The sequence below is a fragment of the Cygnus atratus genome, chromosome 13, assembly GCF_013377495.2.
Source record: "Cygnus atratus isolate AKBS03 ecotype Queensland, Australia chromosome 13, CAtr_DNAZoo_HiC_assembly, whole genome shotgun sequence".
NCBI lineage: Eukaryota > Metazoa > Chordata > Aves > Anseriformes > Anatidae > Cygnus > Cygnus atratus.
In genome coordinates this window covers 20,946,048-20,957,662 of record NC_066374.1, presented here as the reverse complement: position 1 = coordinate 20,957,662, position 11,615 = coordinate 20,946,048, and positions in this window count along the sequence as shown.

Sequence of the window (11,615 nt, the reverse complement as noted above, 5' to 3'; positions counted from 1 at the left end):
GCCCCTGATCATAAGTTGGTTCTACCAGCTGGTGGGAGGATGAGGAGGAGGAGAGATGTTTCACAGTTCTGGTGACTGTGAGCTGCAGCCCGTGAGCAAATGTTTGGCAGCAAGCCTTCTATCTGAGCACCCTACAGCATCTTGTTTATGCTTATCCCTGATGCACATACGACTACCCAGGAGTCAGCTTCTCTAGAAGACAGCATGGAGGGCAGGAACAGAGTCTCAATGCTGTTGTTCCATGGAGAGACACAGGGATGACATTCCTCTTTTTCTCTACTTCTGCACAAGTTAGCAAAATGTAAAATTTAATGGTTTCTGAGCTCTTTAAAAATATCATGAGAGAAGTGCTCTCTGTGTTTTTGTCTTTCTTTCCGTGATTGTGCAGAGCATGTGTAGGTGACTCCACAAAGTGTTCTGGGTGTGAATGGTGGTTAAACCTGAAGGACCTAGGATGACCTGCAGGTGTGGCCTTCCTAAAAATGGTGACAGAGTTGTAAGGCACAATTGCCCTGCAATAGCTCCCCTGCAGAGCTGAGGCAGTAATCTTGGGGGTGCTCCCACTACTTTTCCCAGTGCAAAATAAACTAGCTAAGGAAAACTGTTCTGTAGTGGTTCGACATAAATCACAGAATCATAGGATGAGGTTGGAAGGGACCTCTGGGGATCATCTTGTCCATCCCCTGCTTAAGTAGGGCCACCTAGAGCTGGTTGCCCAGGGCCATGTCCAGGCAGGTGTTTCATATCTCCACGGAGGGAGACTACACACATGATTTGAGATAATACACACAGAAAAGCATTAGAAGTGCTCATGTAATCTGTTAGCTTGTGAGCACAGAATGAAATACTCCGCTTTAGGGAGCTTACTACAAACAAGCAGCAGCAACAGCAACAACAAAAACCAAAACAATAAACAAATAACCCCCCCATCATACCATTTTGCCAGTATGAGAACAGTACAGTTCTAGCTTCATGAAAGAGCTGGTCTCTCAAGTTTTGTATGGGATTGATACTGTATTCACTAACAGTAGTGCTTTTTGTCTGCAGCTCTAATATTACCCTTCCTAGGCCCCAGTTAGGCTTGATAAACTTTTCAGTCATTTGCCTATATGACCACTCACCTGTTAAAGTCACTGACCCCCTTCCAGGCAGTCTTAGGTGACTGCAAAGCAGAGTTACTCATTTACATGGCAGCTGCTGGACGTTTGCAGGAGGGCTGAAATGAAAAGCCCTGTATTAGTGCTGTCATCTTGCTCAGTAAGAGGCATAATCAACCCTATGGTACTTTAGTGGGAGGACAATTATTGCCGTGTTCCACGTCAGTGCCAGGGCCAGTGTTCCAGCTGACTTTCCTTTATACTCCCACTTACACTACAAACATGAGAGATACGCAAGTCAAAGAGCAGGATACCTTTGGGATTTGCAAATGGAAGTATTAAGTGCTGTTTTCATTTTTTTTCTCAAAACACAGAAGTCAATGTCAAATTAACCTGTGGCACACCATAAAAAATAAGACTAACAGTGGTAATTGTCTGAGAAAGATTTGAGTGTCTTTCAGGTGTAATGCAGTCTTTGGTTCTGAAATAAATAACGTGGCTTAACATGCAGTTGCTTTGTAATATATAGTCATCATGTGGACTGTTTGCAGTGGTTATAATTTTGTTGGCACAGCAAATTATAGGAACAATTGTGAGCCTAGAGCTATGTGCATATATAAAGCCTGGGGGAAGGAATTCAAGCACAACAGCTGCCAAAACAAAGCGATCTGCAAGATTATGATCAGAGGATGGATCTGAGTAAAGGTAAAAGCTGGCCTTCAGTTTATTCCTATTCAATCTTACAATTGCCAGCAGAGGATTTAACAAAACTATCTTCAAATTGCCTTTTTACAGTGTCATCTTCTCTTGTAACCACTTCTTAAATTTTCCCTAGTGCTTGCCTATTGCTCAATGGGAATTCCAAGAGCTGTAGTTACCTGTCCATGCAAATCCAGAGGAGGAGGAGTTCTAGAATGGCAATGCATTAGGATTAAAGACAGCACCTCCAAGAAAGCTTAGCTTGAAAAAGTAAATTCAGCGGCAAAGGAGGACGACAGCTAGGATTGTTGGTTGAAAAGCAGAAATAGAAGAAAATGTTGACCAAGACCATCATGATGGTACCTTTCTTCTTTCAGCTGGTGCTCCTCTGAGTTTTTCTGGGCTCTACAATGTCCTCTTGGGGGACACCTGGTGAATGATGGTCCCGATGACGGGCAGCACCTGTCATCCTGGGGCATGAGGGTGTGCGATCAGCCTGAGCTTTTGTTTTGGGAAGCATTTTAAACTCTATTGGCGTAGAAATAAAACTCGATGCCTAAATGAACATTAATTTCTGCAGTTTTTCAGATAACATAATGTTGTATCTTTTTATTTTGTAGCATGTGACCATTAAAATAAAGCTGACCTGAACTGTGCTTTGTTTTGTTGTTGTTGTTGTTGTTGTTTGTTGTCATTTTTGAATTGCATAGCTCACTTCTTTTACATCAGGGAGTGTTTTCTCTCTGTTCCCATATTCATGCAGTCTTTTTTGGTACAAGTCAGGGCTAATCACCAGATTGTCCAGCTTTGGGTGATCTGTCTGTCCTTACTATAAGGAGGATACATTTTCTTGGATATAAACAGCAGGTTACACAGACTCCCCATACTTAAAAAAGCCTTTTGCTACAGACTGTAGATGAAACTCATGTTTCTTATGGCTTTGCAAGAAATTTCATTGAACCAATCTCTTGTTGTGAACCAAGGTGCTATATGCAGAATGAAGCTGCCTGGGATCAGCTGAGAAGGCAGAATAAGCACAGTAACACCGCAGTGAAGCAAGGAGATGCCATCAAAATGCATGCTAGGTCTTAAGTTTATTCTTCAGCTTCAGTGGAGAAGCTACCTTTGAAAGAATGCAATAGAGTCTGGGGAAGGGCTGTGTGGAGGAGCACAATGTCCAAAGTGTCCAAAAAAGCAACTGAACTTGCTTGAACTTGCACCTCTTCTTGCTAAATAAAGTTGCAGAGGGAAGAAGGGAGAAAAAGGGAGACGCAGTATGTGTACACAAGGTACCAAACTTGCCAAAACAGCGGTCTCAGAAATGATGAATTTAGTCACAGACTATTCTGGCAGTGTGAGAACAGCAGGACTGGGCATGTGATTGATGAAACAGCTTTTACTGGGAATTAGCATTTGTGGTGTTAAAATTCAAATACAGCCTGTCTTGGAAATCAATTTGTTAATGTGTTCCTATTTTGGAGAAAGTAAATCTATTACTCAGCAGGTGTTCTTTATAAACCTCAAATCCTCTGGTGTTCTTGAGAGATGGCTTTAATTCTGCATTCTTAATCCATGGGAAGGGAGAGAGAAAAAAATAATCACCTGCTCTGTGATAAGCCAGAAATGAATAGTAAAGGAGTAAGCCTAGTGGGAGAAAGTATGGGATGTTGGATAAGGGACAGTTAAATGGCTTTGATGTTGCTGCTGGCAGCGTGCCTGATGGGCACAGGAAAGAACAGTTTTCAAGTTATTCAGCATCATCAAGAATAACAGAAAATGCATCTCTATCAGTACAGAAGAACACTGATGTGGCTGGAAGTTTTGGAATCTGTCATAAGGAGCTTCCAGAACACCCTGCCTGTGGCACTTCCCTATCAAATCCCTATTTTTCATATTTAGGGCTTATTTTATTCAAACGAAAGCTGGAATTTCGGGGGTAAGCACAGAGCAGCAGCCTGCTTTTGGTCAGACTGGTTTGTTCCAAGAGAAAAAAAAATGAGCAGCAAACAAGCTTGGGGTGCTGGCAGGGCATCTACCTCCCTCCGCGCGCCTTCACAGGGGCTGCAGCAGTGCTGCGGGAAGGGGCTTCCTGCCTGGGGCTGCCTGGCCAGGGCCGCCAGCGCCTCACCACTGCTCAGAGCAAGGTATGGAAAGGGCCCATGTCAGACATCGCCACGCTGGAGGGGCCACTGGTGTGTCCCTCTGGTAACTTCATCTCTGGTGTGTACAGGTCAGCTGTTCTGCAGATCTCGGCTATTGCCGTGGCTGGAAGATGGTGGGTTGAATGATTTAGAGTTAAATTTGAGTTGTCTGTTCAAACGTTAATGTGTTGAACAAGACTAAACATAGGGGTTGTGACTCTGAATTTATAGACTCTGAATTTGTTAAAAAACAAAACCACACAAAATGTAATAGTGACATGGGTTTTAAAAATGTGTGACTTGTTAGCTGGATTACACTTCACTGAAAGCACCGCAGTGCTCTGGCGCATCCAGAGCGACTCATTTGTGGTGCATTGAACTGAAGTATTTGTCAATCTCCTTTCATCAATACTTTGTGAACAGACAATAATTAGGTTACGACTGGCACATGACCCCACAAAGCTGCCCTTCTGCTTCTTCTTCCCACTGCAAAAGAAATAATCCTTTTGGGGATGGGTCTTTTTTTTTTTTTTAATTTAATCTGCAATTTGTCCTAAACATTCAACATTGTATCTGTAAATGAATGTACAGATGCTTATGAATACACATTTTGCAGCAGCCCACTCAACATTTGCACAGCATGTATTATTAAAACAGTTGTGTAGCCACACAGGGGGATTCTCATTGTCCTCTGAGTTTCTGCCAGCCCCATGTCCACTGGGGGATCTGCCACCCTGCATGAGGATTGTACAGTTTTCATATGAAAAGGTCCCAACTTCTGTCTTGCCATGCTGTTACAAAAGCAGCTATGTGTAAAGCTGAAAAATGGTGACCATTGACCTTTATCTGTTTCTCAGGACATGACAAAATTTTAAGTTGCAATCTCTTTGCTTCACCCCCCACCACAAAAAAAAAAAAAAAAAAAAACACAAGTGAAAGTTTTTGCTTCAATAAAACTGAAACATGCATTTCAGTTCTGATTTCTGAAAAAAATAATAGATAATTTTATGTCACAACCATGAAATCTCTTTCAAGAGCTGTTCACAACAGGAAATGGAAATGATTCCTTCAGTTTCCAAAGATGTTTTGATGCTACCAGAATGTTTAATATATTTTTTACAAAGTATAACTGAAACTGTTTCTTCAAAAAACGGTATCATACAGTCTTGATGCAAGTTCTTCGCACCATCTCTTACTCCTTTGCATTTCAGGAGATTTACCCAATCCCTCCTGTCATCTGTGACTTACAGAGTAAGCTTATCTGTTATTATAAAATGCTAGCAATCTAAATAGCTGAAGATTACAAAGGAACAAATGCCTGACTTGCTCAAGGTCAAAGAGGCAGTGAACTGGTCAGGCCAGGACTAGAACCCACAGTGACTTGGAGTTGGTCCTTTTTCTGCAGCCATTGATACTGAATCAAGACAGCCTTCCGAAAAGTGCCAAGGAACATCTCGAAGTTTTAGCACAACAGCTTCCAGTTTCTCCTGAGCCCAAACCTCCTCTGGCTTCTACAGGCCTCCTTGTCCTTCTACACTCCGTCTAAAGACTTGGCTGCAAGCTTTTTTAACGGAATAGCTCATAACTCTTGTTTTTCTCTCTGCAAACTTTAGAGATCCTCAGCTTGCAAGTGTTCTGTGAGTCAGGCTGGAAGAACCAGCCAGGATCCCTTGGCAATGCTAATGGCCAGCCTGAGCAGCCCAGTGTGTGATGAGATGCCTCCAGCTATTGTAATCATGGCTCTGATGCTTTCGATGCCATTGCAGATATATAGCTCAGAAATGGCTTCCTCGTGGGTGCTCTTTTCCTGGGATGAAGGGGTTCCACAGGCTGGAGGGTTCAGTGTGAAATTGCAAATTGTAGATGTAATAAATATCAGGTTTTACTGTTGTTTTATAAGCAGGCCTCTGGGAAATCTGCTGCTGGTGTCACGGCTGAGTTATGTGATTTCCCTCGGGTGAAGCTGTACAAAGGTTTGATAAAACCGATTGCCATGTTTCATTAGCCAACACTTTCCCGGAAGGCCCATCATCCATCATACCATCCAATCATTGTCAGCAATGATTCAGGATATGAGACACAGCTGCATATTTCACCTATTTGAGAAATTCAGATAAATCACTGTGAAGGTAAGTCACCGTGTTCAGATCTGTGTTAAAAAACTGAAGACTGTTTACAAAGCTCACGTTAGAATTAGAGGGTTTGTGGGGAAAGGAGTCTTGAATTATTCAGCTCAGCCAAGGTAATACAATGGGTGGAAACATTCAAAGGCACCAGTTGAGATAAAATCATAGTTAATGCCTACATACCATAGCCTAAGGCACTATAAGGAAGCAGCCATCATTTTGAGAGCTTACAAAAGGCTTCAGGTATAAATTGCTGCTAGCTATATGATTTTCTAAGAATTTAAATAGAAAAAGGTGATGTTGGCTTTTCAGTGACACACAGGAATTTCATTCTTAATTCCAAATTTTTCAAAATTCCATTTTGCCCAAATAGAACCTGATCAAACCAAACACCTTCTCAGATTTTGCCCATCTTTAATCAGTCTTGCAAACAATTCAGCAATAAGCTAATACCCATATCCTGATCCATACAACCACTTCAATAGTTCTGTGGTCTCTGTCAGCTCTCTAGCTATGCAAGGATGCTGTACTATGGCTTTCTTATTAATCCTTTTCTCTTAGGCTGCTTTCCACTGCTTTATTTATCTGACTCTCCAACCCCCCGTTGTGTCAGTACTGCTTCATGAGTGCAGCTGTTTGTTGGGTGCATCCCTGCATACCCACCAGGACCCATTTCACTGACCACTGCTCCTAGGGTATCCTGCTTCTCTACCCCTCCCTCCCTCTCCTTCTCCCTGTCCTCCTCCACCTTGAACTGTCCCTTTGGGTGATTTGTAATGTCAAGCTTTAACGCCTCTTCTCTCTAAACTGTGAATCTTAGAAAAACGGTGTATTTGTTTTAAAGGTGTGTTGCCATGACAATGCCACATCTGGGTCTTGTAAATATTTGGGAAGTGTATATTATTATCAGGGGAAAATGAGGCTGACCTCATTATGTATTAGGTGCCTGTTCACAACTGGACACCTTCGTATAACTGAGAGGGTTTGGAGTGAGTGGTGTGGAATGATGCTTGGGTGGAACAGGCCATGCTCGTGTGCTGCTGTGGTGTCCAAAAAGGCATTAAAGCACATGTTCAGAGAAATCAGGATCGGTGATTTATGCCATGAATACTGCCAACTCTGAAGAAATCAACTAAATTATGAAAAAGTACAAGCCTCTCTTTCAGACCACCTTCTACTGAGTTTTATACTGAATTTTTTGGCTCAGTGTCTGGCCTTTTTTGGAAGTTGGCACCTGCAGTGTGAACTGAAGGGTGCAGTTTCCCGGGAAATGCACCTTGCTCAGCAGCCCGCTTGCCTCCCCTGACATTTCTTCTGCGGAGAGCATGTCCCTCCAGCTCCCCTCAGGCATACAGACCCTCCAGGGACACCTTCCCTCGCACATCCCAGCATCCATTCCTCCATGAAGCCCCTCCGGCGTTCCCCACCCTGGCACAGCCCGGCAGGCAGCAGACAAGCACACCTGGCCTCTCCTTAGTGCTCCTGTGAAGAGGGTCTCTCTCCACTGCCCACCTCCTTATTTTCACAATGCTGGTAAGAAATGCATGGGTTTGAGTCTCCCACTTTACTGTCAGATTTGGCCGACTTCAGCGTATGTGCGCTATGCAGTCACCTCAGCCCCATTTTGCCAGGAGCTCAGGCCATGTGTTGAAGATAACATCAACCCTCTCATGTTTCGGAAGAGCATTGTGGTAACATTCGTGGTGATTGTTACAGTAATAACATTTATTTAAGTGCTTTCTATCTAAAGGTCTGCAAGCACTCTACCAGTATTACTCGATTACATACCCGACTGGACTGTCCTACACCCACACCTGTACTCCAGAAAGGTGCCACGGCTGCTATAGGGAAGAACCACTTTCTGCCTGAACAACTAACTCTTCTAGCAATTACTGAAACAATTGCTGATACAGATTCTGTTTCCTGTGTCTGCAAAGTAAACAGTTTGTCACCTCTTGGTGGCTAAGCTCTCAGTCCTTATCTAGCTATTACTTAAACTGAAAGTTTTAAATCTAGATTGGATTGATGAAGCCCCACATTCATTCACTTACCCATTTTTATCTCTCTCCCACAGTACTAGATGTATAAACAGCCATTTTTCTCACATGTTCCTCACTGCTTTGCAAGCCTTGTGAGTGTTCATCGGCTCACCTGGAAGCCATACGTACTTATTCTGGCACTTGTTTTTAGATTACTTTCCCTCCATGCAGAAACATTTATAAATGTTCAGAGAAGCCTGGGACCCTTCAGCTTGTTCTCAGTCATTTCAGCCCAAGGGTAACTCCGCAAATGAGTATGTCAGAAATAATTCCTTTTGCTAAGAGCTATGCAACAAGTTATGAGCTCTTTCTTTGTGGTTAAGGAGTCTTTTAAAAGTTCAAAAAGCAATGGCTTCTGAGACTTTCCTGTCTGCTCAGCCCGTACCATTTCCAGGTGCTGTATAATAGGGCTGTGACTGTAAGGCACATGCACATGTAAGGCATTGTACAGACTTCCAGGGTCTGATGGCAGCTGAGATTTCACTCTGCTTGTCTGTAAAAACACGTGTAGAAAATACTTGCTACCAAAAAGATAACCACGTAGTTGGAATTTTCTGTTCCAATACGTTAAAAATGATCCTCATGTTAAGCCCTATCTGGACTCATCTTACTTGCACAAACTAGCATGTACGCACCTCCTGTTAAACCAGCCATGGATATGAATGCTCTACACAAAATAATTTAAATGAAAGCTCACTCAAATGTAGTTTAGGGGAGAAGGAAATCAGGCATTTTAAAGTCTGATGAACCCCACCTGAAGGTTTACATATGTGCATTCGCACCTTTCTGGGGTCTATAATTAGACTGCAAGATGAAAGCAATTGCCCAGTTTTCTGCAAGCTAAAGATAAACAAATTACTAAATGGAATGGAGGAAAGTCAGCTGATTCCTGTGTATTTTGTTTTAAAGTAATGGAAAAGAGATTCTACTCTGTGAATTGGAAAAGAAATAATTTGTTTTAGGTGATAAAGAATCTTTCCAACAGGTCATCTACCTGTGGCATTTGTTTTTTTGTAGCTAAAACATCCTGAAAATACAAAGATGACATATTTAACTGTCCCTGAGGAAGCTCCTCCCTGGTATTCCCTCAGTTATGTGTTATAGCACTACTCAGCTGGCTATGACAAAATGTGGTTAGCTAAACTTGCAGAGCATAGTTAAGTGAGGCAACACAGAATTACCTGCATGAAAGTTTTCAGCGTCTGTGTCAGGGAAGGCGGCTCCCAGAACAAACCTAGTCATAAATCAGAATTGCAGTTCATCTGAGTGGTTTCCAAGTAGACATCTCCTAAGCAGTGATCTTAGTTTATCTCACACCTCTATGAGAGACCTACATGATGACCCATGGTTCCATTGTCTGCTGGCAAATTGTGGTGAGCTGCCAGATGCGAGTACCCAAAACTTCTAACAAACCATGCATGGAGGGAGCCAAGGATTCCTCTTCAAAACTAGACTCCTAGAAAGTAGTCAGACACCAGTGAGTGGCTTGGGAAAGACAAACCCCTCACCTACCAACATGGGTTGGTACTCAACCTACTCCTGAAGAGTCTTCTAGGTCTGGCAAGTGGGGACCATTCATTACACTTATTAAGAATAGACTGCTTCTACTTAACTAAGATTGTGATTAGAGAAAAAAGAACTTACGGATTCTTGCAGCTAGTCAAAATGTGCCATCACTTTACAAATATATATTTGTTCGCAGTTGTCAAGGAACAAGATAAAATTTATCATCATATTAACTGAAATATTGAGGAATGTGTGCTAGAAAAACTGTTTTATCCTATTCCTAGGCTCCAGGGAGCTTTATCAGAACAGAGTTAAGAGAAACTGCTGAATTCCCCAACTCGCATTTCTTGCGGCACTGAGTGAAACCGAAACATTGATTCCCTGTGTCATGATGGGTGGCAGCATCTCGATAAATATCACAAGAAAAAAAAAACATAGCTTAGATAAGGTGTGCAACTTATCATGTATTCCAAGGTCTACCAGATTGCTGTTTTAGCTCCTTCCTACATATATTTTCTAACTTCTCTAATATACAAATAAAATTCAAGTCTGGCAGAGATAAGGTGTCTCATAAGTCATTCTGGATGGGCAAGTGCAAGATATTTCCTGGCAAGCGTATTTTTCAGGCACAGTCACATATTGATGAGGAGGTAGCTCATCTGCAGAAAGGCAGGACTGGGAGGGAAAAATTCCCATGCCACACAAACCTGGACAGTACTAAGTTGTTGCTTACAATGAAGTGTTCCTCTTGTGCAGTGTGCTACAAGAAACAGAAGAATGGGAAATGTCCATGTAAGCTCTTGATTTCTGCAGCATTACCCCTACTCATGTTCCTGGCATAGAAAGCAGCTCCCTACTGACCTGGCTGGCTGCTGGAGGTGGCAGCTGCCCTTGGGATATGATTGCTGCCTGGTGGCTGGGCAGGACCAGGCTCAGGGCTCAGACGGAGTCCAGCCGCCAGCAGAGGCTCCCAGTCCCCACTGCTGCCCAGAGCTGGCCTCCAGTCCCAGTTCCAGCTCTGCCTGGCCAGGCGAGCAGCCTGCCACCAGCCCAGCCTTCTCTGCAAGCCCCTGGTGCTGGGGCTGCTTTCCAGAGTGTGCACAGCTGCAGCCCAAGACAGTGGGAGCTGAGCTTTGCATGCAGTGACAAAAGTCACTGAAAAGCCCACAAAGCTGTTAATTTCAGAGCTGAAGTAGCACGGAGGAAATACTTTTGATTCTCTGAGCACCATCAAATATAAGCCCTGAGTTTCTAGACCAGGCAATCTTCTTTAACTTAGGTTTGTGTTTTTTTTTTTTTTTTTTTTCATAATTATATAAACATTATCTACATTATTTCACTCAAGCAGCCAGCATGGAAAAGAAAATCGGAGTTCACCCCAGACACTCAGCCAGATAGCATAACTTTCAATGTCATTACTAACCCTTCAAATAACATTTAGGAAAAATCATCCAAAGGCATCAGTAATAGAGGACTCATGTTGCGACTCTGCCAAGTAGACTCCATGCAGACCAGGAAGAGCCCCCATTATTCTGGCTGAGTGTCGTCCACAAAAGCTCCTCAATCGCATCTCACTCCTGACTTTCTGCACCCAGGCTCCAAGCCAACATCTGCTGGCCTGGAAGCATTAACCTTCTCTCCCGTTTGTCAGAAGTTTGTGGCAGATTACCTCAGTCTGGTGCTTCTGGTCCAACTGTTGTTCCAGCCTTGAATAACCCCTGTCCAGCCCTTTCCAATATGCTGTCAAATGTCTCGGTTTGCACGGATATTCCTCACTAACACTCCGCAACATGCTTTTCTTTGCTGTCAAAGCATTCAGAATAGACATCAGCACACCTTCTGAGCCCTGTGTTTCAGCTATCAGAAACTGCGTAGAAAACAGAGGGAAAAAATCATTGTTGTCTGAGATGTTAATTAGTAACAGATTGACCAAGCTGGAGGCTGGAAATTCAGGGCTGTTTTTGTCTCCACTTGGCCTGCTTTTTTGCTATAACAGAAATGGAACTA